The 26,960-nt window shown below is 39.0% G+C and overlaps 1 protein-coding gene and 1 non-coding gene across 6 annotated transcripts in view; both read left to right on the top strand.

Annotated features, from left to right (window-relative positions):
* DLC1 (DLC1 Rho GTPase activating protein) overlaps positions 1–26,960 on the top strand; it is a 489,149-nt gene that overhangs the window by 409,410 nt on the left and 52,779 nt on the right. The window lies entirely within an intron of this gene.
* On the top strand, positions 13,407–13,479 carry TRNAG-UCC (transfer RNA glycine (anticodon UCC)). Its single transcript has one exon. It is a non-coding gene; the product is annotated as a tRNA-Gly (tRNA).

The following is a 26,960-nucleotide window of genomic DNA, read 5'->3' as shown; positions in this document are numbered from 1 at the left end:
CATATGCTGTAAGATACAGAGATTCGACTTCTTCCCAACCTTCATAACTCGCTTCCCACCTCTCAGAAGATTGCCCCAGCTCAGTGACATAATTAGTGATACAGTACCTCACTGTACCATGAGGGGGGCGTCATAGCAGGGAACCTAGATTAAACACTTTTTTTCTGGGTTAGCTTTCTGGACTTCTCTAATCATCTGAGTGGCCCAGATGAGCCAGTATAACGATATGTGCTTAAGGAAATGGGATAAAGGAGGTCACTCATCCTACTTGCTGTCAAGCCACAAGACTGAGTGGATAGAGAATCACTGCCACTCATGTGTGGTCAGCCCATTTAGCCAGCGTAGGGGAAATCCACAGAGGTGTGGATGCTAATGGTTTCACTGGAACTTCCCAGTGCTTTGGCTATACTCTGAAGGAAAATGCAGTTGAAGTAGCAACTGTTTAAGTTTCAGGAAGCCAGGTCAAATCTTCCTTTCCAAAAGAGCCATGGCAAACAGAAATCCTGGCCCTGGGTCCACTGTCACAACTAGCAGTTCTGTGCCAACAGAACACTCATTCAGGAGAGACCACTAGCTGGGTGTTGAAACTAAGTGCTCAGAACTGGAAAATTACGTGCTCAGACTGGGAAATTGTGTGACAAGGTCAGAATCTCTCTGGAAATACAGAAATACTGCTTCTCAGTCTATACGCCATTTATCTAGCAGTCACCTTTTCAGCGTATCATGCTCAAACCACTTTAAGCTCTTTGCCTTCTGAATAAAGCCAATTACCCTGCTTTCAGATGCCTTTTTTTTTTAACTTAACATTGAGAATCCATTTAGACCACAGTATAAAATAAAGTTGCTAGATTTAGCAAATAAAAATAACCAGCACTCAGTGAAATTTGGATTTCTGATAAACAGTGAGGGTTTTTTTTAAAGTATATCCCAAATATCACATGCGATATGATGTGATATATTTTTGTGTACTAAGACATTACTTAATATATATCTGAAATTCCAGTGCCACTGAGCATCCTGCATTTTATCTGGCAATGTGACTGCAAAGAGAAAACAACTTGAGAACCACTTCCAGAGTCAGATCAGTGTGCATTCTGCTGCTTACCTGTTCTAATGGTGGTCTCCTTTACTCGATTCCAGGGCTATCTCATGTCCACAAGTTTTTGCTCATAAAATACTGCAAAACACACCAGGAAGTGGAAAGTCCAGGCTCACAGTCTCTTCTGATTTGGATTTAGTTTCACAGTCATCATAGCTCCTTTTCCACTAATATAGTTTTGCAGGTTATTCTACTGAATTATCCAAGCTGACAAACAACTTTAGTCCTGTTTCAACACAGTCAAGTTTCTGTGTAGAACATTTGCAAAAACTTTGATGGAGAAGTCTCCAGAATAAATACACATTATAAAAAAAAGTTCTCTCCTGGTGTATAAGTATAATCATCTTCTCTGGGTGTGTACTGCTAGCTCCAGAGGGACGATGTTTCTAGCCCAAGATCCAGTTAATATTTTTATAAAGATAAGATTGGGTTAAAGTCAGTGCCACAGAAAGTCTTCAAAGGGAATATCAGGAGATAAGATGTCACAGAAAGATGCGAGGAAACCAAGGGAAGGGGTCAGGCTGCATTGGTCAAAGACCAGCCTACTTGCATTGGTTGGATGAGTACTATCTCACCATGTTGGGCCAGGAGTACCATCTTGATTTTGCTGGCTCCTTCTTCCCTGACTGCCTGCTAAATGCATTTAGCTACTTTGTTCTAGAAGCAGTAGGCAGCTTTCCTCTGCCTCCCACTGTTCCACTCACCACAATGCATCACCACCCATGACCTCCCCACCCCACTCCACACACATGAAGGGAGGGACTACCCAGCTGGTGCTGCCACAGGTACTTTGTTCATCTGGCTGAATGAGCCCCTTACATAAGATTGGAGGGGTCACTCCTCCTCTGCCTTAATGTCTGCCAGCCCTAGACTAAGGAGCCTACCATCCAGTTTCATAAGCATTTCTAGGCCCTGGGTACTTTCTGAGAGGTCTTGCAGGTAATGCTGAACACAAAGTGATTAATTATGTTCCTTTCTCCCAAAGTTGATCAGCAGTTCACCAAACAAACAATCCAACACTAATAGAATGCAGGTAAAATGTTCTATAAATGTGAATTAACATTTGTGTTATGTCACAGCTCTAACTTACATTAAGGAAGTGTGTTCATATTATAAAAGGATGGACTTTAGTTGACTACTTGCTGGGTAACACATAGAAAAGTGAAAGTGAAAATCACTCAGTCGTGTCCAACTCTTTGTGACTCTATGGACTGTATAGTCCATGGAATGCTCCAGGCCAGAATACTGGAGTGGGTAGCCTTTCCCTTCTCCAGGGGATCTTCCCAACCCAGGGATCGAACCCAGGTCTCCCACATTGCAGGTGGATTCTTTACCAGCTAAGCCACAAGGGAAGCCCAAGAATACTGGAATGGGTAGCCTATCCCTTCTCCAGGGGATCTTCCTGACCCAGGAATCGAACCAGAGTCTCCTGAATTGCAAGCGGATTCTTTACCAACTGAGCTATGAGGGAAGCCCACACACATACAAGGTTGGAGCTAAAAAAATAGGCTACCTGACTATCCTTCAGCTGTTAGTGTATGCATGTCAGGAGTATGCCTGTACTACTAACAATATCTGGTTATGACTTAGGGAGGCTCAGTCTTACTTAGGCTATTTAGTGTCAACCTCATAGTGCAGACAATGACCCATGAGAGATCTTCTGCCAGTTCAATAAGCATTTAAGCATCTTCAAACCCAGTTATGTAAAATGATAGCCTACTACCATTTAGTTGCCAAGATAATAATTGCTTTTACTTTGATACTCTTCAGTCTCCAGAATTGTTTCAGTTTCTCTCCCAGGGTCCTACACTTGTTTATCTTTTCCTGAACTCCTTCTTATGATGTTTGTCTTAAGCTGTAAAACTGTTCCAATAACAGTACTGACAGTGTTTCTTTCATCAGAAGTCTCCATTATCTGGGCAGGCACTCTTCAGTCTTGGTTCCTGGACTTTCAGTTTTACATTCTTTATTAAAAGAAAAAGCTTTTGTAAATGCCTACAGAATTTTATCTTTCCTTTTATTTCCTGTTGACTGAAGTGTACCCCTCCAAAATAAGCTGCTATAAATTTAGTATACTTTGAAACAAATGTTTATTTTATTCATCACAGAAACATTTACCTGTATTTTAATGACAGGGTTCATATCAGAATGAAATAGTTTGTCCCTTCAGTCTACAGATACCACAGATACTGATTTATAGACCTTTTACTTGAAGTTCCGGCTTCCCAGGTGACTCAGTGATAAAGAATCTGCCTGCCTGTGCAAGAGACTAAAGAGACCCAGGTTCGATCCTGGGTCAGGAAGATCCCCTGGAGAAGGAAATGGCAATCCATTCCAGTATTCTTGCCTGGGAAATCCCATGGAGAGAGAAGCCTGATGGGAAATGCAACCCACTCTTGTATTCTTGCCTGGGAAATCCCACGGACAGGGAAGCTTGGCAGGCACTGTCCATGGGGTCGTAAAGAGTCAGACTTGACTTAGCAATTAAACAACAACAACATGAAGTGCAAGGTTCCTAACATGGACCCGCATTCCACTCTGTTTGATACATTCTATATGTTCAGTTTTTCAGAAGGGTTACTGACCAGGGACTGTTCTTTCTGGGGATGTGGTTCCTTAAGTGACAGAGGCACATGAAACCTATCAGTCTCACTTCAGAAGGATCAGGGAGGGGGAGTATGGGCTAATTTAGGATCAGGACTTTTCTTTGAGAAAGCCCTCACAGATTATCCTAAAAGTTCCCTACCACTCTTTACTCCATTGAAAGCTGCTCTTGGAATTTTCAGCTTTGTTGCTGTTGTAGCTATTTGTGCTAGTATTGTGAATAAATGTATTCGCCGTCGAGGCGTCAGTTCTGTTTCATGTACACAGAGATGGTACCTTTGAGGTGAAGAGAGATGAGTAGATGAGGTTGCATGCATACGTTGTAAGTAACTTCAGTCTTGTCCGAATCTTTGCTTAGATGTAGAATAATGTCTTATAGGCCTATCTCCCCCAGTGCCAATACCCCATATCCATCCTAATAACACCCCCTCCTCCACATAATGTTTCCCCAAAACTGTGAAGGGCACTGACTGTCATTACCTCTCCTGTCGCCCTCCCTGATAAAAGTCCTCTCTTTTAAGCGAGAGTTAGCATGCAGTAAGCTTTCTGTGGTTTCAAAGCCAAATCATCCTGGAGGTTTAACCAATGCCAAGTAAGAGAGAGAGAAGAAAAAAGGTAGAAAGTAGGGAGATGTGTCCAGGGCCCTCGCCCTCTGAGTGAGGTGAAAGGGAGATAGGACCGCCTAGCTGCCAAGTCCAGGAGGGCAGCACCCCTGAAAGTCACGTGCAGATGCTGAGAAATATGTCAAAGTTCTAAATCAAGCTGGGACAGGTACTGGAATACTCTGACTTAAACCACGCTCATCAGTTATTCTTTATGACTCAAAGGTTTATGACTTGAAGCTGGCGCTACTGATGCTTCTGCCTCCCCTGGGTCCCCTCCCTTCTTCCTCTTTGTTATCTACCCTTCAGCTGGAAGAATGGTCCAAGGACCGTGCATCGGCTGACCCAGCAAGGGCTCCAGACATTGCCCGGGCTGCCACCTGGGGAGCTGGGGGACATGTGCAGGATGTGTCCCACAGGACAGGTGCCAGCTCACCCAGGGAAATTTATTAGGCGACAGGGATGCGGGTGTGGGGAGGGGAAAGCCCCTGTCTGGGTTTATAATTGAGATGATACGCCTATAGGTTGCATAATAAACAAACAAAAGAGGGGATGTTGAATGACATGGTGCCTCAAGCGAGGGAGAGGGTTCTCAGGCTTCATGTCAGGGCACAGAGCAAGGAGAGTCAACCAAGTCCCTCCTCCACCCCTAGAAAGACCTCAAAGCAAGAATGTGCAGCTGTGTCCCAATCCCTGGATAAAGGACACTGCTCTGGAGTCATTGTGAGTGACCAGTCCTGGGCCTCTGGGATGGCTGACACCACCGCCTCACAAGGAGAATAGTGTGAGATCCCCAACTTTGCTTCCCTTATTTGAAATTCACCTGAAACTGTGAATCCCAAACTTTTGGGGAGTGAATGCATGAGAATTTTCTGCCTCGATCTCTTGCAGTTTCTTGGGCCCTCGCCACAGTACTGGTATTTGAGTTAGAGGCCTAAGAGGGAAATCAGTCCCACGTGGGTAGATAACAAAACACTTTCCACCTTGGAATCATGAAGTGGAATTTCGATCTGAAGCCAAAAATCCTATCTCTGCCTGCTTCGCTAATTACATAAATTTCCTTGCTAGATTCTGCAGCTGTTTCTAAGAATACAACTCTGGTTCCCAGAAGTGGCACTGCTCATGGAGGGGTAGATGGCACTCACACCTGGTCTGGAGCTCAGACTCTTAATTGCTCATCTTATTTTTGTTGACGATGCTAGGTGACCCTAGATTCATTTCATGCTTTGAGACAATGAGACAGACAGACAGAGAGGGGTGTGTGTGTGTGTGTGTGTGTGTGTGTGTTGGTTCTGAATGTGGTGGTGGTTTAGTCGTTAAGTCATGTCCGACTCTGTGCGACCCCATGGACTGTAGCCTACCAGACTCCTCTGTCCATGGGATTTCCCAGGCAAGAATACTGGAGTGGGTTGCCATTGCCTTCTCCCTTCCCCACCCAGGAAATCGAACCTGGGTCTCCTGCATTTCAGGTGGATTCTTTACCAACTGAGCCAGCAGGGTAGGAGCTAGCAGTAAAGACTAAGTGCAGAATCCTTACAGAGAGCACTGGAAGAGAAGTAGGGCTATAGCTGAAAATAAATATATATGCAGCTGCTTCCAGAATGTTCCAGATTTTACTATGGGAAGGATCATCTAGCTTTATAGATTACCCCCCCCCAATATACTGTTTGACCTGAGGAAGAACAACCTGATGTGATAGGATGCGTTTTCCCCTCTCTTATCTGTGCCAGAACCTCACCACCTTGTCTGACAATGTCCCATCATAGCTTTCATGAAGAATAGAGAAGTTAGGGGAAAGGTTTAGCTGAATAACAATGAGTTCTTCCCAAATATGCAGATGATTTCAGCTTGAGCGTGTGTGCACGCACACCTGCGCTCAGTACAGTTGTTTCTAAATTGAAATGTAACCCGGTTACCCAGAGAAGAGCAAGTGCTTTGTAAAATTTTACTTCTTTTGTTTCTTGAATTCCTTTTAATAGAAAGATGAACAAGTCTGAGTAAATGTGACTCCCACAAATAAGTACTGTATTTTAGCAAAAATTAGACTCACAATAAACACGTCTTGATGATATAGGGTGATTGGGCAGAGAACCTAGAGACCTACTGTGGTTAAAAATATTAAGGACCTTTTATTTGACACACAGATGAACCAATAAAAATGTGACCTCTTGACATCTATAAAAAAAGATATCTTGGGTTTCTTTCAGTGAAATATTTGAAGGCTTTAAAATTTTAAACAAAGCCCAGCTGGTTTATATGCACAAGTTCCAAATCCTGAAATATTCCCATGGTTTCTAGTTTCAAAGAATCCTGCTGCTGTAAACTAGTGGATAAACTGAACTGGTAAGAGATTTTTCTTTTTTAAAAATGTTGCTTTATTTTTGGTATCAAGTAGTACATAGAATAAGTAAACATTAAGAGGAAAAATGTGAATTACTCTGGTGGGAAAAGGAAAAGAATATCATTGTGATTCAAATGTAGTAAAAATTATAAAAGCTAAGTTCCCAGTCAGAGTGTGAAAGTATACCAGATTGTCTCCCAGATTTTACATTTAAATTTAATTTAAATATAGTCACAGTGCCACACATTTAGATTCTAGAGCTGAGAACAACATTTTTGAAGTTCCCCCTTTAGGTCACAGTCCCTGTATTATATTTATTATTTTTGTGAAGGGACGGACAGTCTGACCTTTCTTCCCTCAGCCTGCCTAGATTAAGCTCCCTTAGCCCATGATTTGGAAGCCAATAAATAGCTCCACGGTGATTACCAATGCTTTGTTATTTTTCAAATGCTAAATGACCTCTAATCATGGTCATTTTAAAGTATTCTTTTTTTAAATTTCGTGATAGCTGTCCTTACTCCTGTTGTTCTCTCTGGATCTAACTAACTACTAGCAGGCTTTCCTGCAGAAACACATGTTCTTCTTCTCAGTAGTGAATTTTCATTTTCCACACTCCTCCAGGCTCAAGCACTTTGCACTCTTGCACTTTCTCTAACCCTGCCTCCTCAAGTTACTAAGTTTTCATTTTGTCTTTTACTCTCAAAAAGTCTTCAGTCTGCGAGTTCGTAATGTGCCAGTGTTGCAAACCTGCTGCACAGTGTCTGCCAAAAGGGGAGAAGGGTAGTTGCAGTGGGCAAATGCACTCACTTTGTAAGTCACAGTGTGGAGAAGTACTCTGCCTCTTCTGACTCAGGGAATGGAGTTTGCGTGAGAAGTCCCGAAGAGCTTCTGGTAAATCAGTCTGAAGGTTCTGCGTGGGCTCCATTCACACAATTGTTTACGCTTCCTGTCTGGGAATCAAATTTCTGTCACTACAGTGAATCCTGGCATTTTCACTTAAACTTTGTACCTGGAGGGGGAAAAAAAAGGTTATTCCCTCAGAAAGGCAACAGGAGGGAGCTATTCTTTCTCTCCTTCATGTATCCTCTGAAAGTATACATTGACTTCAGGCAGGTTTTCACTTCCAAAGGGGCAGAGGCATCAGGTTGCTCCTGAGCAGATCTTGTAATAGCTATCGCAAGCTGGCTGCATCCTAGCCAGGCATGCTCTCTCAGCAAGCCTTTCGCCCAAAGTCCCTGACTTTTGAGTTGCAAACATTCTCTCTTTAGCCAGTTCAGACACAGGGACATTTGGACTTTTCATAACCTCTCATTCTAGAGTTTCTACATGTGGAAATCCACCCTTTCCTCCTCTAAACCGACAACTATGATTAAACCCTGGAAGGAAGGGATGGGAAGTGTGTGAGTACATAGCCCACCAATGACTCAGGAGTCACAATTTCCGAGAGAAAATATTTGATGAGTTTTTCTAGGCTTTGGTGGGAAGGAAGAGAAGAGTTTTCCTCCAGGCGTCTCACAAGGCAAAACAATGTAAGGCAAAGTTAGGGCTAATATATAAAAAGCATCTGGTGCATCCAGCACACTTTAACCTCATAACCCTGTAATCATTTGGCACAGCAGGAAGAAAGTCAGGACAAAACCAAACTATGCACTCAATATTCTTTGTGTGACTGTAACTTAGATCCTTTGGGATGGCCTTTGGGGCATCATATTGATGGTAGGAGCTTGCTCTAAGGCACACCTTGAGGCAAGGATTGGAGTGGTTGGTCACCAGTGAGTTTAATGATATCTTAATTGAAACTAACTTTCCAGTAGAAAAGAATAGTACTGGAGTTTAGAGACTATTCATCTTGAATACTGTAGTCACATCTTTGTTGAGTTGATTCTCCTTGCTGAATAAGCAAAGCAACAGGAGAATAAATGACTCCATTTCCCCAAATTTAAAAGGTAAAAACATACTGAAAATAAATTTAGAGAGCTCATTTCTTTTTTAAAAAAATCTTAAAAATTAGGATTCAGAATGAAAAATTAAACAGGATTAGTCTCCATTTCATCTATTCAAAAATGTTTCATTTTTATCAAACAGAAACTAGTTAGGAGGTTTCAAGTTCCTTTCTATAGGTTTTTGGCATATAGTTAATATAGTCAGATAAAGTTACTATTCACCTACAGCCCTGGGTTCTTTTATTCCCCATACAGACTATTTAAATGATATATTTATTGAGTTTTCATCAATAAGTATTATTTAACAGGAAATCTCAAATAAGGGGTAACTCTAAAATGAGCAAGATTTTCAGCAACGTTATGATGAGAACCTTCAAATTGCAAGTTAGTACAGTAAACAATATAATGTACAGGGGAATATATTAAACAAATATGAGAATGATTAACTTTAATTAAAAGTGTTTATCTCAATATTTTAGGGTACTTCTGAGTTATTGAAAATAATCTGATTTTGTTGAACATGTTTTTTCTATAGCATATAAGTAGATTAAAAGTTTAAAACTGAAATAATTAGAAAGTAGGACATCCATTACAATTATAGTATTTAAGATTCTAAGACTAAAAATGTTAATGTCCAACCAGATAGTCTCCTTTTTTTTCTTTTGATTTGTTTTTGAGAGGAGGTGGTTTTCCCATGTGCTCACTGTACAAAAGCTGTAAGCACGGGGAGAGCCAGTGAGGCGGGGTTGCAGCAGTAAAAACCGGATAGAGCACCTCATGAGTGTTCATCAGCAGAGAGCTAGTTACTTAGGTAGCTTAGGATTAGGGTATAGATATAGAATAGAATTCTATCCAAACCTTGAAAGAAACTGAGTACATCTGTCTACATTAGCGTGAAGACATGTACATTATTTTTATTATATTTATATATTTAAGCAAGTTGTAGAATAATTCACATAGAAATTTTTGAACAAAAAAATGTGTTCATATATGTGTATGTAGAATATATAAAATATACTGGCAATTGCTTAGAAAATGATTTGAATAATCATATTAGCTACCTCAGTAGATGGGAGAGTTCCACTTTCAAGTTCATCCGATTCTATGTTGATTTTCTACATGTTAGCCTGTATTATGTGAATTTTTTCAATTTGTGAAAAACAAAGATTGATATAATAGGGTTCCCTTATCTACATAGTAAAATATTAAGAGTACTTGTTTCTGTATTTTTTCTTCCTTGATCATTTGCATTGTCTATTTTATCCATACTCTCTATATGTAACTATGTATTGAGGGCAGAAGGAGAAGGGGGTGACAGAAGATGAGATGGTTAGATGGCAGCATCGACTCAATGGAGATAAGTTTGAGAAAACTCCAGGAGATAGTGAAGGACAGGGAAGCCTGGCAGGCTGCAGTCCATGGGGTTTCAAAGAGTCAGACACAACTGAGCAACTGAACAACAAAATAAAGAATTAATTTTAAAATATTAAAGCAGAGAACAGTCCCAACAGAGGGACAATGTACAGAGGCAACAGAGTGGGAGGAAAAATACCTGAGTGTGTAGTGTCCAAAATAGTTACCAAACCTTATTATTAAGTCATAAAATTAAACTAAATTCATCTCACTCCAAGGCAAAAATGGCAGCACCTTTTCAGATAATTGATGAAGAGGCCCCAGGTGGTTGCATACAGACAATTTCTTAAGCATAATAAAAAGACAACATTAATTTAATATTAAAGCTTACAATCAGTCGGATTTTTAAAAACTAATGTTTGACTGGAAATAATTCAACTTATTTCTCATCATTGCCTCCATATCCCATGCAGGGTAAAAACCATCGCTTCCTTTGCTGAGAACAATCTGTAACTTGACTAAACAACGATGCTTTAAAGCTTACTTGAGATAGCAGTGAAACCCATCAAATTTATTGAGTCATTTCTTTTGGATATATATTTATAAACTCAGAATTGTTGTGTTCTACTTATGAACTCTTAAATGAACCCCAAAGAAGGGTTTGTGCTGTCAGGAAAAGCACACAGACTTGTCCACCGTGATCAGCATTGACTGCTGTTTCAGCACAATTTTTGCAGACCAGGATGTAAACTTCAGAAAATCTGGCATAACTGCCTTTTTACAGACACTGAACTTCCCCAAAGCATGCTCCGAATTCTAGCACCATCTCTCACTCTAAGAAACTCAGACACTACATTCAGTAACCTGGAGGAAAAGTTCATACTGTTAATAAGAAAGTATGAAAAGTGAACCATCTAAAACATCACATAGACATAGACACAAGATAGCCACATTTTTCTGGGTAGAGTAAACCCCAGAGATCTATTCCTTCAGAAACAGCTCTGAATAGCACTAGCATTAATTCACGTCACTAACACACACACACACACACACACACACACACACATGCACATGCGCACACATACATACGCACACTCTCTCTCGCACACCCTGTAGGTAGCTCTACCACTTTATTTTCTTTCTTTTTTAAAAATAATTAATTTTAACAGACAATAAATGCCAATAGTATAAAATTTAAGTATCTTCCCCCAATTCCTGTCATTCAGTCACCTAGATTATCCTCAGATGGTTACATTTTAAAATTTTCAATACATTTGAAAAATACTTTGGGGTAAAGAGTGGGCTAGGGTTCAACTTTATTTGCTTCCAGATGGCCACATAAGTGCCTCAGCTTCATGTATCAGATGATTATCCCTCTTTTTCTCCCATGTTCCACAGTGCTACACTTGATACCATATAAATTCCTGTGTTTAACTCAATGTCTAGACTCACTCTTCAGTTCCATTGACATGAAAGCACAGATAATGGTTAAGTTCTAGAGCCTGAACCCTTGGGTTAGAATCTCAGTTCTGCTGCTTACTGGCTCTGTGACCTTGGGCAAATTGCTTAAACTCTGCCTAAATTCCTCACTATAAAATGAGGAAGTGAATAACTATAAGATTATTGAGGGATTCAACTATTTAAGAGATGAGAACACTCAGAAAGTACTTGACATAGCATGCAGTTCGTATTAGTGATCATTACTCTTAAAACATACTGTTGTTTTTTTTGTTGGTACTTAAATTTAAAACTCAACATTCAAAAAACTAAGATCGTGGCATCTGGTCCTGTCACTTCATGGCAAATAGATAGGGAAACAGTGGAAACAGTGTCAGACTTTATTTTCTTAGGCTCCAGAATCACTGCAGATGGTGACTGCAGCCATGAAATTAAAAGATGCTTACTCCTTGGAAGAAAAGTTATGACCAACCTAGACAGCATATTAAAAAGCAGAGACATTACTTAACCAACAAAGGTCTTTCTAGTCAAGGCTATGGTTTTTCTAGTAGTCATGTATGGATGTGAGAGTTGGACTATAAAGAAAGCTGAGCACTGAAGAATTGATGCTTTTGCACTGTGGTGTTGGAGAAGACTCTTGAGAGTCCCTTGGACTGCAAGGAGACCCAATCAGTCCATCCTAAAGAAGATCAGTCCTGGGTGTTCATTGGAAGGACTGATGTTGAAGCTGAAACTCCAATACTTTGGCCACCTGATGTGAGGAAATGACTCATTTGAAAAGACCCTGATGCTGGGAGGGATTGAAGGCAGAGGAGAAGGGGATGACAGGCGATGGGATGGTTGGATGGCATCACCAAACTCAATGGACATGAGTTTGAGTAAACTCCAGGAGTTGGTGATGGACAGGGAGGCTGGTGTGCTGCAGTCCATGGGGTCGCAAAAAGTCGGACATGACTGAGTGACTGAACTGACCTGAATTAAATTGATGGATTATTTAAGGGAGAACTGACGTGTAAATGTTGAGTCTTCCCAGGTAAACATCATGTCCTTGTTTTCATGTACTCAAGTCTTTTTCTGTGTCAGACATACACCCCCAGATCTTTATGCATGTTTTATAAGGATTCATAGTCCCCTCACTACAATTCTTCTTCCTGGGATATTTTATCATCATATGGTTCCATTCCCTGTAATTCTGGTTATTCCCTCCCAACCGGCTTGCTCTGTCTCTAAACATCTCTTGTCCAGAACTCTTAACAGAAAGCCTTGACTACAACTGGTCCCTAATGGTGCAACTGTTTGTATTTCTTTAAAATAATTGAGATTCAAAATCGTTTACCAAGGTTCAAGCATTTTTTCAGTCTGATGTTTTCTCTGGTGGAAAATGTTCGCAGTTGTCATCTTTTTCTGGACGTGAAGTCTTGAGTTTATAGAAAGCATTCTTACTCTTCAATAAGATTTTATGCTTGAATCCTTTATCTGAGTTTTTGCTTCGTGGGCATTAAGTATTGCTGAAAAGCACAAGTCCTTTATAGTTCAGGAGGAAAGTGTTTATAAAGATCTGAGACTGAGCTAAGACAAAGCTATAGCCAGAGGCCTGGCTTCCTGAGAAGGAAGGAGCTGCCCACTAATCTGTCATGCTTCTGTCTCACGGGATATTAAAACCGTCGCAGGCTCCTTTCCTTTACAGCCAGTCCTGTGTCTGACAATCTTGCGTCTGTCCCCGCGAACCGCATGAGCAGGGCTCCACACCAGGGCTCCTCGTAAAGTACCACAGGATGAGTCATTAGGATATGGGCAACAAAGAAAACAGGAGAGACGATGGAACCTTATTAGTGACCATCCTTCCAATCACTGTCTAATGCAATTAGAAGAAAGAAATGACCTTTAAAGGACTCATTGGGCCTGCTGGGCAAACCATTCCAATTCTTATTCTCCATCACTTCTCTTTGGTTATGATTCTTTGATTAGGGTGAGATGAATTTTAAAAGAAAACACTCACTGGGACTTCTCTGGTTGTTCAGTGGTTAAAACTCTGCGCTTCCAATGCAGGGGGCACAGGTTCAATTCCTGGCCGGAGAACTGAGATTCCACATACTGTGCAGCATGGCCAAAAATAAATAAAAATATAGTATTTTAAGAAGGGGGGAAAAAAAGAAAGCACTCATTAAATGTTTTCTAGCCAAAATAATGGTTGTTGAAAACAGATGGTGCATGTAATAAAAGAAGATCCTCTCCTGACCCAACCATAGTCCTGTCTTTCCTGTATGTTTCTCTTCAGCTTCTAAAAGGGTCGGGGGAATATATATTCACACACATGCATACATGTATACACCACAGGCTGTAAAAGACATTTTGGTGGTGTTGGTTTTACAGGCAGTATTACACCCTTCAGAGGCAAATGGCTGATTTAACCCTGGCCCAGAGCTGACAGATCTTGGGAAATGCCTATTACATCCTTCGGAAGAGTTCTGTAAACAGGTATTGTGGTTACCAACAGCATGGAGTCTCAGTTTCAGACTCTGTGAGTAATTCACTTAGGCAAGCTTTCCCACACCAAGAGCAAACACGAGGCCTGATGACCCTGGTGACTATTAATGGAGCCTTTGGTCTCATAGGCACCTGCTTTATCCCAGCCCCAGCCAGTCGGGATGCTAGTTTGTTTATATCTCGTTCCTTCCTATGCACAGATGTTCTTCCAGCTGGTGGGAAGGCTGGCCAAGTTTACAGGATCTCTTTGCCTTTCTGAAGATGCAGGACACAGTCACCCACCGTAAAAATGTACTTGGGAAATGTTAATGTTGTCTGTGTTTGTCTGGGGAGAGCTGAAGGTGTAGGTGGACCTGCATAGATCTGGGAAGAAGGACCCAGATCAAATTATAGAATGAGGTGAGGAGTAGACAAATACGGAGGATAGAGAGGACAAATATGGAGATTTTTATGAAGTGATGGCAAGCAGGGCTTTGCCTCAATAAAGCGTAGGAGGCAAGAGAAGTTGAGTCGATAGTTTGTCCCTAGGAAAGAAAGAGACTGTTCAGAATGAGTTCTGGGAGTAGAAAATGAGGTGATTATTAATGCCTAGACTATAATGGGGCAGCTTAGTCGCACTGTTTTGGAATTTCAGGGAAATTAAAGAAAAAGAATAGGGTTCACATATGAACAAGAAGTTAGGAAGAGAGCTTGATTCTTGGGTGGGATTCGGACAAGGAAGTGCAAACAGAGAGGTTTTGAAAGTTTGCATGAGTTAAGCTTTGTCAGGAGACTTAGGAATAAGATTGTGCCTTCTGTACTTTGTTTCTGCTGAGAGATTTCCAGTCAGCTTCCTAAAAGAGTATATATTACTCACCTTATTACTGATCAAACTGGGTGTTTGCTGTTCTGGAAGAGTGGGAAGTAAGCATCAAGGCTAAAAGCTAACAGGTCTTTAGGAAAAACCCTCTTAAGCCCTCTATGAGGAAATGTCAGCATGTGTGTGCCCCATTTGTGTGTTACATGCACCTGCATACACACACACACACCCCTCTCAGGATTTAGTTGAAGTTTCTCCCTTTAGTTTCTGAGTGGCTGTTAGTGGCCTACAAACCCAAACTGGGTTCTACATCTCTGACAGCCTCCTTTTCTCAGTCACAGGGTGTCCGCTCAAACACTGTTTAAACCTTAGCCTCGGTCACGGTAGACCTGCTTCTTCACACACAATGCACGTAATTTTCAGGTAGAGGCTCCTACCTCCTCCTAATTGTGGAATATCCGGATGAAGCTTTGTCAGTGGGAGCCACAAGATATGAAAATCAGCATGAAAGAACTTTCTTTTCTGAGTTCAGGATTTGAGGTTGGTGATAGAATGAAAGCTACTGGGATAGAACAATTTGGGTCACAAAGCTGTGCGAAGAAGCACTGCATTCATTTTGAAAAGGGGGGAAGGAAATCCATGCATACTAATTTAGCTTCCCTAAACTTGCCATTCTTCAGTTCAGCCCTGGAGATTTATTTAGGTCAGGGTTTTGGGTTAGATCTCTCACTCCCCTGGGAGACTGAGATTGTTATTTAAGAGCTCAGTTCTGAGGAAGAATCCTAGAGATAAGACTGATGTGTTCAGTTTCTATTATAACCTCATGAGCAAAATCGTTTTTTTGACTGAAGCGTGGCTCTTAGACACAGACATGCAAACCTACCCTATCAGACAAATAAAGAAAAAATATATAAATTGTGAACTGATAGATTCATATCTAACACTGTTTGGAGGATGCTAATAAAAGCCTTAACATGAGGTTGATTATCCCAGAGAGATTTAAAATTTATACCACATTCATCAGTGTTCCTTCATTCTTTCTAAATTCAACACAGATTTCAAAGTGTCTTTCAGGAGTAGGGCTATATCAGAACCAAGTTAAGTCAAGACTAACCAGCAGTGTCTTGTCACTTCCAGATTAAGTTATGGGGTTTGCTTTTCCCTCTGGATCTCTGTGCTAAGAAATGTTAGAAACATTTCCACAACCATGTCTTGGATTTTATCTTCCCAACTTTAAACATTCTGATAGCATGAGTGATAGCAATATGACACAACTTTTTTAAAAACATAGAACTGAAATAAACATGAAAGTCTCATGTCTTAGATGTTATGCAGTAAGAATAAACTTTAATGGTAGAAAGTAGATGTTCCTTTGAAGCCTCCCAGGTTGCTCAATGTTGAAAGAATCTGCACGCCAATGCAGGGGACACAGGAGGTGTTGGTTCAATCTCTGGATCAGGAAGATCCCCTGGAGGAGGAAATGGCAACCTACTCTGGTATCCTTGCCTGGAGAATCCCGTGAACAGAGGAGCCTGGCAGGCTGCAGTCCATAGTGTTGCAAAGAGTTGGACACAAGTGGATAACGGAGCACACACACACGGTTGTTCCTTTACGGAGTCAAATTATTATTACTACTATTATTATCATTATTAATATTATTTAGCTTTCATAATGCAAATGAAGGTAAAAGGAGAAAATAAGATAACTGTAGGGGATTGCTTTGAATGAAAAATTTAGATATTAAAAAGTTAAGGATTTTTCTTTTCAGTTTCATTAAGTCACTAGTTCTGGAACTTTTCAATAATAATACTGCAGCACACGATAATAGTACAATATTTGAAAGAGAAAGAATCCTTTTGAGACACAAGTAAAATAGCAGTGTAATATAATTGAGCTATAAATAATAGTATCAGTCAGTCAGTTCAGTTGCTCAGTCGTGTCCGACTCTTTGCACCCCCATGAACTGCAGCATGCCAGGCCTGCCTGTCCATCACCAACTCCTGGAGTCTACCCAAACGCATGTCCATTGAGTCAGTGATGCCCTCCAACCATCTAATCTTCTGTCATCCCCTTCTCCTCCTGCCCTCAGTCTTTCCCAGCATCAGGGTCTTTTCAAATGAGTCAGCTCTTCTCATCAGGTGGCCAAAGTACTGGAGTTTCAGCTTCAACATTTGTCCTTCCAGAAGTTTAAATTGGTGAAATATGCACATGTCCCCCCCAAAACAGATTTTTGAGTTACAGTTTCAGTTCCTGTTTTTTAATAAGTTCACATATAAGTAAATTTCGAGCCCTTTATAAACATAATCTATTTTAATCCTCACAACTACCCAAGAAGGTATTATTGTTGCCTTGTATGCTGCTGTTGCTTGGTCACTTTAATCTTGTTTGACTCTTTGCACCCCATAGACCATAGCCCATCAGGCTGTCTGTCCATGGAATTTTCCAGGCAAGAATACTGGTGTGGGTTGCCATTTCCTCCTCCAGGGGATCTTCCCAACCTGTGGATTGAATCCAAGTCTCCTGCGTCTCCTACATTGCAGGTGGATTCTCTACTGCTAAGCCACTGGGGAAGCCCATTGCCATGTATGTATAAGGAAAATAAGATTTGAAAATAAAGTTACTTCTCCACAGTCATGCAGCAAATAAATGGAAGTTTCGGGATTCTTATAAGTATAATAAACAAATTTTCTCCAGGATTATTTCACTTAAAATCTTAGTGATGTAATATCACTCATTATCAGAGAAATGCAAATCAAAACCACAATGAGGTACCATTACACGCCAGTCAGGATGGCTGCTATCCAAAAGTCTACAAGCAATAAATGCTGGAGAGGGTGTGGAGAAAGGGAACCCTCTTACACTGTTGGTGGGAATGCAAATTAGTACAGCCACTATGGAAAACAGTGTGGAGATTCCTTATATAGCTGGAAAAAGAACTGCCATATGACCCAGCAATACTACTTCTAGGCATACACACTGAGGAAAACAGATCTGAAAGAGACACGTGCACCCTAATGTTCATCGCAGCACTGTTTATAATGGCCAGGACATGGAAGCAACCTAGATGCCCATCAGCAGACGAATGGATGAGGAAGCTGTGGTACATATACACCATGGAATATTACTCAGCCATTAAAAAGAATTCATTTGAATCAGTTCTAATGAGATGGATGAAACTGGAGCCCATTATACAGAGTGAAGTAAGCCAGAAAGATAAAGACCATTACAGTATACTAACACATATATATGGAATTTAGAAAGATGGTAACGATAACCCTATATGCAAAAAAAAGAAAAAGAGACTCAGATGTATAGAACAGACGTGTGGACTCTGTGGGAGAAGGCGAGGGTGGGATGTTTCAAGAGAACAGCATCGAAGCATGTATATCTAGGGTGAAACAGATCACCAGCCCAGGCTGGATGCATGAGACAAGTGCTCGGGCCTGGTGCACTGGGAAGTCCCAGAGGGATCGGGTGGAGAGGGAGGTGGGAGGGGGGACCGGGATGGGGAATACATGTAAATCCATGGCTAATTCATTTCAATGTATGACAAAAACCACTGCAATATTGTAAAGTAATTAGCCTCCAACTAATAAAAATAAATGGAAAAAATAAAATAAAATAAAATCTTAGTGATGTAATATTTAATACCAACAAGAAAATGTATGTGAATATAAATTATAAAGTATAATAAAACAACAGCCATTAACCCCAAACCCAACTGAATATCTGGAATTACCTTTCCTGTTAAAGCTACCTATGACTCTACCCTAGTTAGTCTCCTTGACCCCAGAGGCTAACACAATCCTGATTGTTGAATTTATTATTCCCTCTACATTTTATGAAATGTTTTTACCATGTAAGGCTTCATTTTTAATGTTGATATTTTACCCAACATTGTTTTAAAGAGTTGTCCATGTTGGTCCATGTAGGTGTGGCTCACTTTCTTTCACTGCTCATGTAGTATTCCACTGTGTAAATATTCCATTTTAAAAGATCTGTTCTCCATTAGATGGACATTTAGATTATTTCATTTTTCCTAATATAATATTAGTGTACTGTTCCTTCAGTTTTCTAGATGCACAGTTGCAAGAATTTCTCTAGGCAACAAGCCTCAGAGCAGAATTACTGGGTCATAGCATAGTCAGTGTTCAGCTTTAAAATGAATATAAAATTGCTTTCCTAGAAGGTTGAACCAGCAATATAAATGGGCTGTCATCTTTCTAACATTTCATGACATTACCAGACTTTTTCACTGTAAATATTATATATGTGAAATATAGTCTTGATTTTCATTTTTTATTACTAACCAATTTAAGTGTCTTGCCATGTGTTTGTTCACTTCTTGTTTTCCATGCCTTTCCTGTCTTCTAATTTTATTAATTTTTGCTCTTTTATTAATTTCTTTATTTTGCCTTCTTTGAGTTAATTCCCTCATTCTTTTTCAAAACTGGGTGTTTTATTAATAGTTAGCCTTTCTTCTTTGCTAATATAAATAATTAAGTTTATATATTTTATCAAATACTTGTTTCCACTCTATTTCATCATTTAAAATATGCACTATTTTCACTGTCATTCAATATTTAACATTTTCCATTACAATTTCTTCTTCAATCATGAGATATTTAGTAGTTTCTTAAATTATGAGTCAGCGTGAAAGTTGCTCAGTCATGTCCGACTCTTAGTGACCCCATGGACTATACAGTCCATGGAATTCTCCAGGCCAGAATACTGGAGTGGTAGCGGATATTGTTGTTCTTGGTTTCTAACTTATTTGCATTTTGGTCAGAGAATGTGGTTGTTCTGATTATCTATTTCTGTAGAACAAACTACTAGGGGCATAGGGTGATAGCAATCACTTATGCATTTTCCTCTGGAGGTTGACTGGATCACCTAGGCTTTCCTCAGAGCCTCTTGGATAGTTGCAGTCAGAAAGTGACTGGAATTAGGATCTCCATTCACATGACTGGTGCCTGGGCTGGGGAAATTCAAAACAGCTGGATTTCTTCTGGCATCTCTGTCCTGGCCCTTCCATTTGGAAGTTCCACATCAGGAACTCAGGGCAGCCAAACTTCTTACATGGAAGACACCAGAGCAAGCAGCTGTCCAAGAAAAACTTGCTGAAGCTACGTGACTTTCTCTAACCCGCCTTGGAAGTAGGGCAGAAGCCCTTGAGCCACATTCTAGTCATTGAAAGTCGCAAGGACCTCCTGGGTTCCAGGAGAGGGGACACTGATTCTATCACTTGATGAGAGGATTGCAAAAGGTTTTGTAACGTGTGTTTTAAAATTACCACAGTGGTTGACATAATACCACTTCTTTAAAATGTGTTGAGATTTGCATTATGGCTTAGGATATGGTCAGTGGTTTTATTTTGTCTCATTTGCTTGGTCTTAATATTACAATGTTGAGAATGTATATATTCTTTTTTTAATTGATGGGTACAGATATCTATACAAGGTCATTAAAACTTGCCTATTTTACTTTTCTTTTTGCCTGCTCTACCTATCCAGAATTGAGAGAAGTATGTTGAAATCTCTCACCAATACGATATTTGTCCATTTCTCCCTCAAATTCTACCAATATTTGCTTTGTAAATTTTGAGGTTATTTTATTAGGGGCACACAGCTTCAGAATTACTTTATTTTCCTCATTAAATGAGCTTTTTTGTGCCGTGTAATAAGTTTTCATCATTTATAGTCCTTTTTGAATTGAAGCCTTTTATTTGTATTTACATAGCTACCCTAATTTTTTTAGATTTGTATTTGGTTGGTAAATTCTTTTCTATTCTTCTACTTTCAGCCTTTCCATATTCCAATCTTTTTAATGTAGTTCAAATAATATATAGCTGTATTTTTATTTTTAAGCAACCAATATAATCTGTAAGTTTCAACTTTTATGTGACAACTTGAGACCATTTATATTATTACTGATAAATACTACTATATTTGAATATATGTGTCCCTTCATTTTGTGTTTTTCGCTTGACCTGCTCTCTCCTTTGTCTTTATCCTCAGCCTTTTTTGCTTCAAAATATTTCAAAATCTTTGTTTTCTTATGTTTCAGAACATTTCAAAATCTTTGTTTTCTTATTCCAGTTTTTCCCTATACTAATTTAGAAGTAATGCGCTATTTCTATTCTTGTAGAGATTATTCTTGACATTTTGCTATGCATACTTAGTAAATAAACACAAGGACCTTAGAACACTCTACTGCAATTATTCTTTCCTGACTTGCTGTTGTCTCTGTAGTTGGCTTTTTTAAGCTCCACAAATACACCTGTTATTATCATTGTTAATACTGTTTTTATTTTCCATAGACAAGGTTTTTTTTTCCCAATTTACCCGCCATCTTTGCTCTCTATTCTTTCTTGAATCTCAGACTTTTAAGGTCATTTTCCTTTTTAAGTGTGTCTTTCCAAATCTCCATTAGTAAAGTTCTGTTGGTTGTTAACTCCATCTATTCTTACTTATCTGAAAATGTTTTTTTTACCGTCATCCTTAAAAAAATTGGGGGGACACATACTTCAAAGTTATCTTCCCACCCCAAGTCAAAGATACCCCACTGTTCTCTGACTTGCATTTTTGTTGTTGTGAGGTACACTGTCAATCTAATTACCATTTTCTGTAGATGATTTCTCTTTTCTCTCAAGTGCTTTTAATATTTGTTTCTTTTAGTCATATTCTGCAGGCTCACTAAATGGTGTCTAGGTGTGGATTTCTGTTTATTCTGCTTGGTATACATTATTCCTCCTGTACTCGTGAATTGAAGTCTTTCATCAGTCCTGAGAAATCCTCAGTTACCATGAACTCAGATGTTGCCCCTTTGCTCCATTTTCTATATTTACTCTTAACAGGACACCAAAACAATTATGGTGTTTGGTGTCCTTATCATCTGAGATTCCATGTTCTTCTAAAGCCCCTCATATTTTTAATAGGCTTTATATTCTCCAGCAGATGTATATTCACGGGGAAATTGAGAGGGAGGAATTTCTCATATAACTCCAATCCCTTCCCCACATGCATAACCTCCTCTTTTATCAACATCCCTCACCAGAGTGGTACATTTGTTAAAACTGATGAACCTACGCTGACAGATCATTATCACCCAATGTCCACAGTCCACATTTAAGGTTCACTCTTGGTATTAAACATTCCATGGGTTTGGACAAATGTATGATAATATGTATCTACTATTATAGTATCATACAAAGTAGTTTTACTGCCCTAAAAATCCTCTGTACTTCACCTGATCATTTTCCCTCCCTTCTAACCCCTGGCAACTGCTGATCTTTTTTTCTGACTGTCTTCATAGTTTTACCTTTTCCAGAATGTGAAATAGTTGGGCTATAAAAGGGGAAAAAAACATTTGGGAGGTGGGAAATGGAAGATGAAAGAAGAAAAAATCAGAAGAAAATACAACAAAATATCCTGCTCAATTATTGAATATTATTGAAAATGAAATTTCATTTATATTTAAGAGCACTATGCAAAAGAGTATTGTTACATGCCAAACATACTAGATAATGGCTCAGATGTAGCAGGTTTTAGTGCATAAAAGCAAGACAGCCAGCACATATATTGTCATCTTTTTATTAGTTTGGTAGTTGTTTTAAAACTGTTTGTATCACTGTGAGGAAATGCATGGGTCCAAAATATTCTGTCAGTAATACTTTGCCATGGTGGTTTTATATTCTTTTATAACAATCACAGTAGGGTTCTTACAAAGGAGAATAAATTTTGAAGAGAGACTAAATGTATGAGAAGTGGAAAATAACTCTTAGTGAAAAGTGTGAAAGAAATCACACAAATACAGGTATTCCACTTCAAAATCCAGATGGGAAGATTAAAATCAAAATACGATTGGCAAATTAGAGCAATGACACAGGAAAAAAGGAAGAGATCATTTTTAAGAAGGTCATTTTGGCAAACAGCCTTGAAATTCTACACAACCAAACTGCATGGTCTGAATTTCACGAGCCTGTATAGGGACCACACCACATACCTCATGAGGCCTCAGAGATAGTCAAGGAGGGTGTTCAGCTTTACTTGGGGATTTTCAAGAAATGTGGCTCTGTACGTGAGAAACTGTCACGGGAAAAGAGTTCTGCCATAGCAGGTGAAATCCTGGGATTTGCACACTCAGGGGACACCATGATCTATTTTGATTTGGTGTGAGGCATGGTGGCCGAAAGAGTAGATGCTTCTTCCTTTCCACTATTTTTTTAAATCAGTAGATTTTTTGAAAGTTGGATATGTTAGAGCTCTAAACAAGGAAAGGAATGAGAGTGTAAATTCAGCTTTACACTGTAAATCAGGACAAACTAGAACCTATAGATGGCTGAAAGGAACTGAGAGAACCACTGGTCCTGTCCCCTCAATTTACATTCTAGGAAAGGTGAGACCCAAAAACCTGCTCCGAGCTCACAAGTATCATTGCAGAGAGACCCAGGACTTTGCTTCTTCAGTTCTTAACAGTGTTAAATCAAGCAAGCTGCTAAGTATAATCTCTCTGAGTTAAATATCTTATCTGTGATAATAATGTTCACCTCCAAATTATACTATGTCTTCAGCCTAAAATCCTTAGCTAAATGATCCAGTATCCTTGTCTTGTCTTATAAGTTATATCTGTATTTATTTATCTATAATAAAATATAGAGGCTTCCCAGGTGGCTTAGTGGTAAAGAAAACGCCTGCCAATGCAGGAGATGCGGGTTTGATCCCTTGATTGGGAAGATCCCCTAGAGAAGGAAATGGCAACCCACTCCAGTATTCTTGCCTGGAGAATCCCATCAACAGAGGAGCCTGGTGGGCTACAGTCCGTAGAGTAACAAAGAGTTGGACACAGCTGAGCACTGAGCACAGCGCGGTAAAACATAATACAAACATATCATATATATCTAATATGTCTAATTTTTAAGATAAACTAAGGAACAAGTGATAATATTATGTAAGCAACTCAAGGTCACTGACAGTGTCTGTGACCAGGGCAGGAACGTGAGTTACATCAGTATTCTTCTTCTACACATGCATGAACTGAAGGACCCTCACAGATTCATTTTTCTAATTCAGACCTGGAGAACTCAGTTGTGACATTGAGTGGGCTTTTCTGATTTTTTTGCCCTTTATTGTATGTTTGTTTTGTCAACCCATGAAAAAGATGACAATAATCAATACAGAAATAGCTGTGAGCCCAGCAGCAGAATATTTGTATAGGAGAGAGTCAATCTACTCTGGTCTCTCCTGATAAATCTTCAAACGTCAGTCTTTCACAATTCATGACTCTATAACTAGGGCTATTTTTAAAATGTCTAATGTGTTGTCATGTAGTTCCCCCCAAGCAGCTTAATTCAACTGAATTCATAAGAGATAATTGACTGAGTTAGCTATGCATGAAAAGTCAAGCTTGACGACTGGCTGCAACTTCATTCGCCTGCTGGCCATTAAAGTAAGTTAATGATCTGGAGCTGTGTAGGGGTTTCCAGAAATAATACTATAATTGCCAACATGCTGTAGTTAGCAGCTGAGAAAAAGAGCTGTTTATTATTTTTCAGGCAGTCGCCCTAACCCATGCCATAGTATTTTTAAGATGCAATCTACTATGAAGAAAAGCAACACATTACAACTCAGGTGAACACAAAACATCTCTTTTGTAAAAACAAACTCATGAATGATTTCACGCAGATTTTCAAAACTATGGAAACTCAGTGCCCCTAGGTCTCCAACTTATACACTAAACCCGCCAGCCTTTTGCAGTAAGTATTTATGGAGGCCTTACTCTATATATAGCATCTATATGTGCTGCTAGAGTAAACAGAAAAATCAAATAAGATACTTAGAATATTTCTTTGAGTAAATAATGAAACTTATAACTAAAGCAAAAGTCCCACCTGTTAAATGACCTTGCTTTGCAAATTGATTTTGTGTCTTAGCATTTCTGGCTTCAGACCACATTGGGAAAACTACGTAAGTAAATTCCTAGTTAATCATTAAGAAAAACAAATAAGATCTTTGAATTTTGTTTGTTAATTTTTTTAAATATCATAATCAAGCTTAAAAGGTAGATAACAAACTCCTAAAAATATTTTTATAATAAATGACAAATGGTTAGTATCTTTAAGAAATGATAAAATGCTTCATCAAAAAAAAAAAAAAAAAGAACAAAACTGTGGGATTAGATAGGCAAGTTTTAAAATTATCACTGGTTAATAAATATGAAAACACTCAACCAGTATAACAAAAGGTCTGGACACAAAAAGACAAATACTGTATGATTTCAGTTATATGAGCTACACAGAATAGTCAAATTCCCAGAGACAGCAAGTAGAACAGTGGTTCCTGGGGGCTAGGGAAAGAAGAATGGGGAATTAGCTGGGGAGGATGACAAAACTCTGGCAATGGATAGTAGTGACAGCTAGAAAAACGATGTGAATGGACTCTGTGCCTTTGAGCTGTATACTTAAAAGCAGTCAAAATAAATTTTATGTTACATATATTTTACTGTAATAAATTAATCCAGTTTAATATTCAAACAAATGTAGACTTGATAATGAGATAATGTATTTTTGCTTATTAAATTAGTAATGGAAATTATAATGTTATGATGCTTAACATTGTAGAGAAACGGGTACATTCAGACACTGGTGAAAATGTCAAATAAGTACAGACTTTCTGAATGACAATTTAGAAACATATATCAAATGTCCTAATGTCCTTCTGCCTGTCAATTCAAAGTAAGTAAATTTTCCTAAAGGAAATTATCATTCTTGGTGTTTAAAATTTTTTATACAAGAATGTCTGTTAAAGGAAAAATGGTGAAAAATTTGAAATTCAATACTGATTAACAATTTGTTGTATATCCATAAGAAGAAATATAAAGCAACTTTAAAAAGCTATATTCTTCAGGTATATGAAGTGAAAGAAAATGTTACAAACAATATACACTGTGATCCCAGTGTTGTACAATAAAGAATCTGTCCTTAGAAAAACAGACTGGGAAGAGAGACATAAAAATGTAAATCATCTCCAGTTGTCTCTGGTAGTGCAGTTATGAGGTTTTTATTTTCTTCTTTATACTTTTTCAAATTTTCCAAACTTTAAACAATGAATATTTTATAGTCACAAAAGTTGAATAAGAAAGCAAAAGATTAAATATTATTAGTTCTTATAAAATAGCATTGTCCATCCTCAGCTTTCAATAAATTATTTGCTACAAACTCAAAACTAAAAAAATCCTGTTCAATTGAGGATAATGTCAGAATAGACAAAGAATCAAATGCATGCCCTAAAATTGGCCAATTCAATGGGAAATTAGGCCATTTTCTTCTGTGGATTCAAAAAGAATTGCAAATTTTGTCAAAGGCCACTTGAAAGAATCAGAGCTATACTTGGTGAAGCACAGATGGAAGTTGGGGATGGCAGAGGCACTGATTAGGGGTCCTGGAGTCACTTCTCTGCCATTTTGGGCTGTGAGGCCATGGGCTGATTAACTATCTCAGGTATTAAATGAAATAACCTTTCAAAGGAGATTCTACTGTGAATATTATAATTATCTCAGGAAAGCATGCCCACTGGTTTACCAAACCAAGATTGAGAATTCAGCATGTCCAGCACACCAGTGAACTGTGGCAGACTGTATTTGTTTTTACTTTCTACCGAAGAGCTTTCTCTTCCAAGCCTTCTCGTTACATTCTATTTTTTGTTTGTTTTTTGTCATTTAGTGAGGTTTTTATAAATTGAGATATGAAAGTGAAAGTTGCTGAGTCGTGTCCAACTCTTTGCAATCCCATGGACTATACAGTTCATGGAATTCTCCAGGCCAGAATACTGGAGTGGTTAGCCTTTCCTTTCTCCAGGGGATCTTCCTAACCCAGGGATCGAACCCAGGTCTCCTGCATTGCAGGCAGACTCTTTCCCAGCTGAGCCAAAGGGAAGCCCCAAATTGAGATATAAGTGGCATATAACATTATATCAGTTTCAGGAGTATAACATAATGATTCAGTATAAGTATATATTGCAAAATGATCACTGTGATAAATCTAGAATAAGTCTAATTAACATCCATCGCCACAAATATTACAAGAAGAGATGGCAAGAATACACAGAAGAACGACACAAAAAGGGTCTTCATGACTCAGATAACCACAATAGTGTGATCACTCACCTAGAGCCAGACATCCTGGAATTCGAAGTCAAGTGGGCCTTAGAAAGCATCACTAATGAACAAAGCTAGTGAAGGTGATGGAATTGCAGTTGAGCTATTTCAAATCCTAAAA

This window comes from Odocoileus virginianus, chromosome 32 (genome assembly GCF_023699985.2).
Source record: "Odocoileus virginianus isolate 20LAN1187 ecotype Illinois chromosome 32, Ovbor_1.2, whole genome shotgun sequence".
In the NCBI taxonomy this organism is placed as follows: domain Eukaryota; kingdom Metazoa; phylum Chordata; class Mammalia; order Artiodactyla; family Cervidae; genus Odocoileus; species Odocoileus virginianus.
The sequence above is the reverse complement of the archived record's forward strand: the minus strand, read 5'-3'. Positions and strand labels throughout refer to the sequence as shown.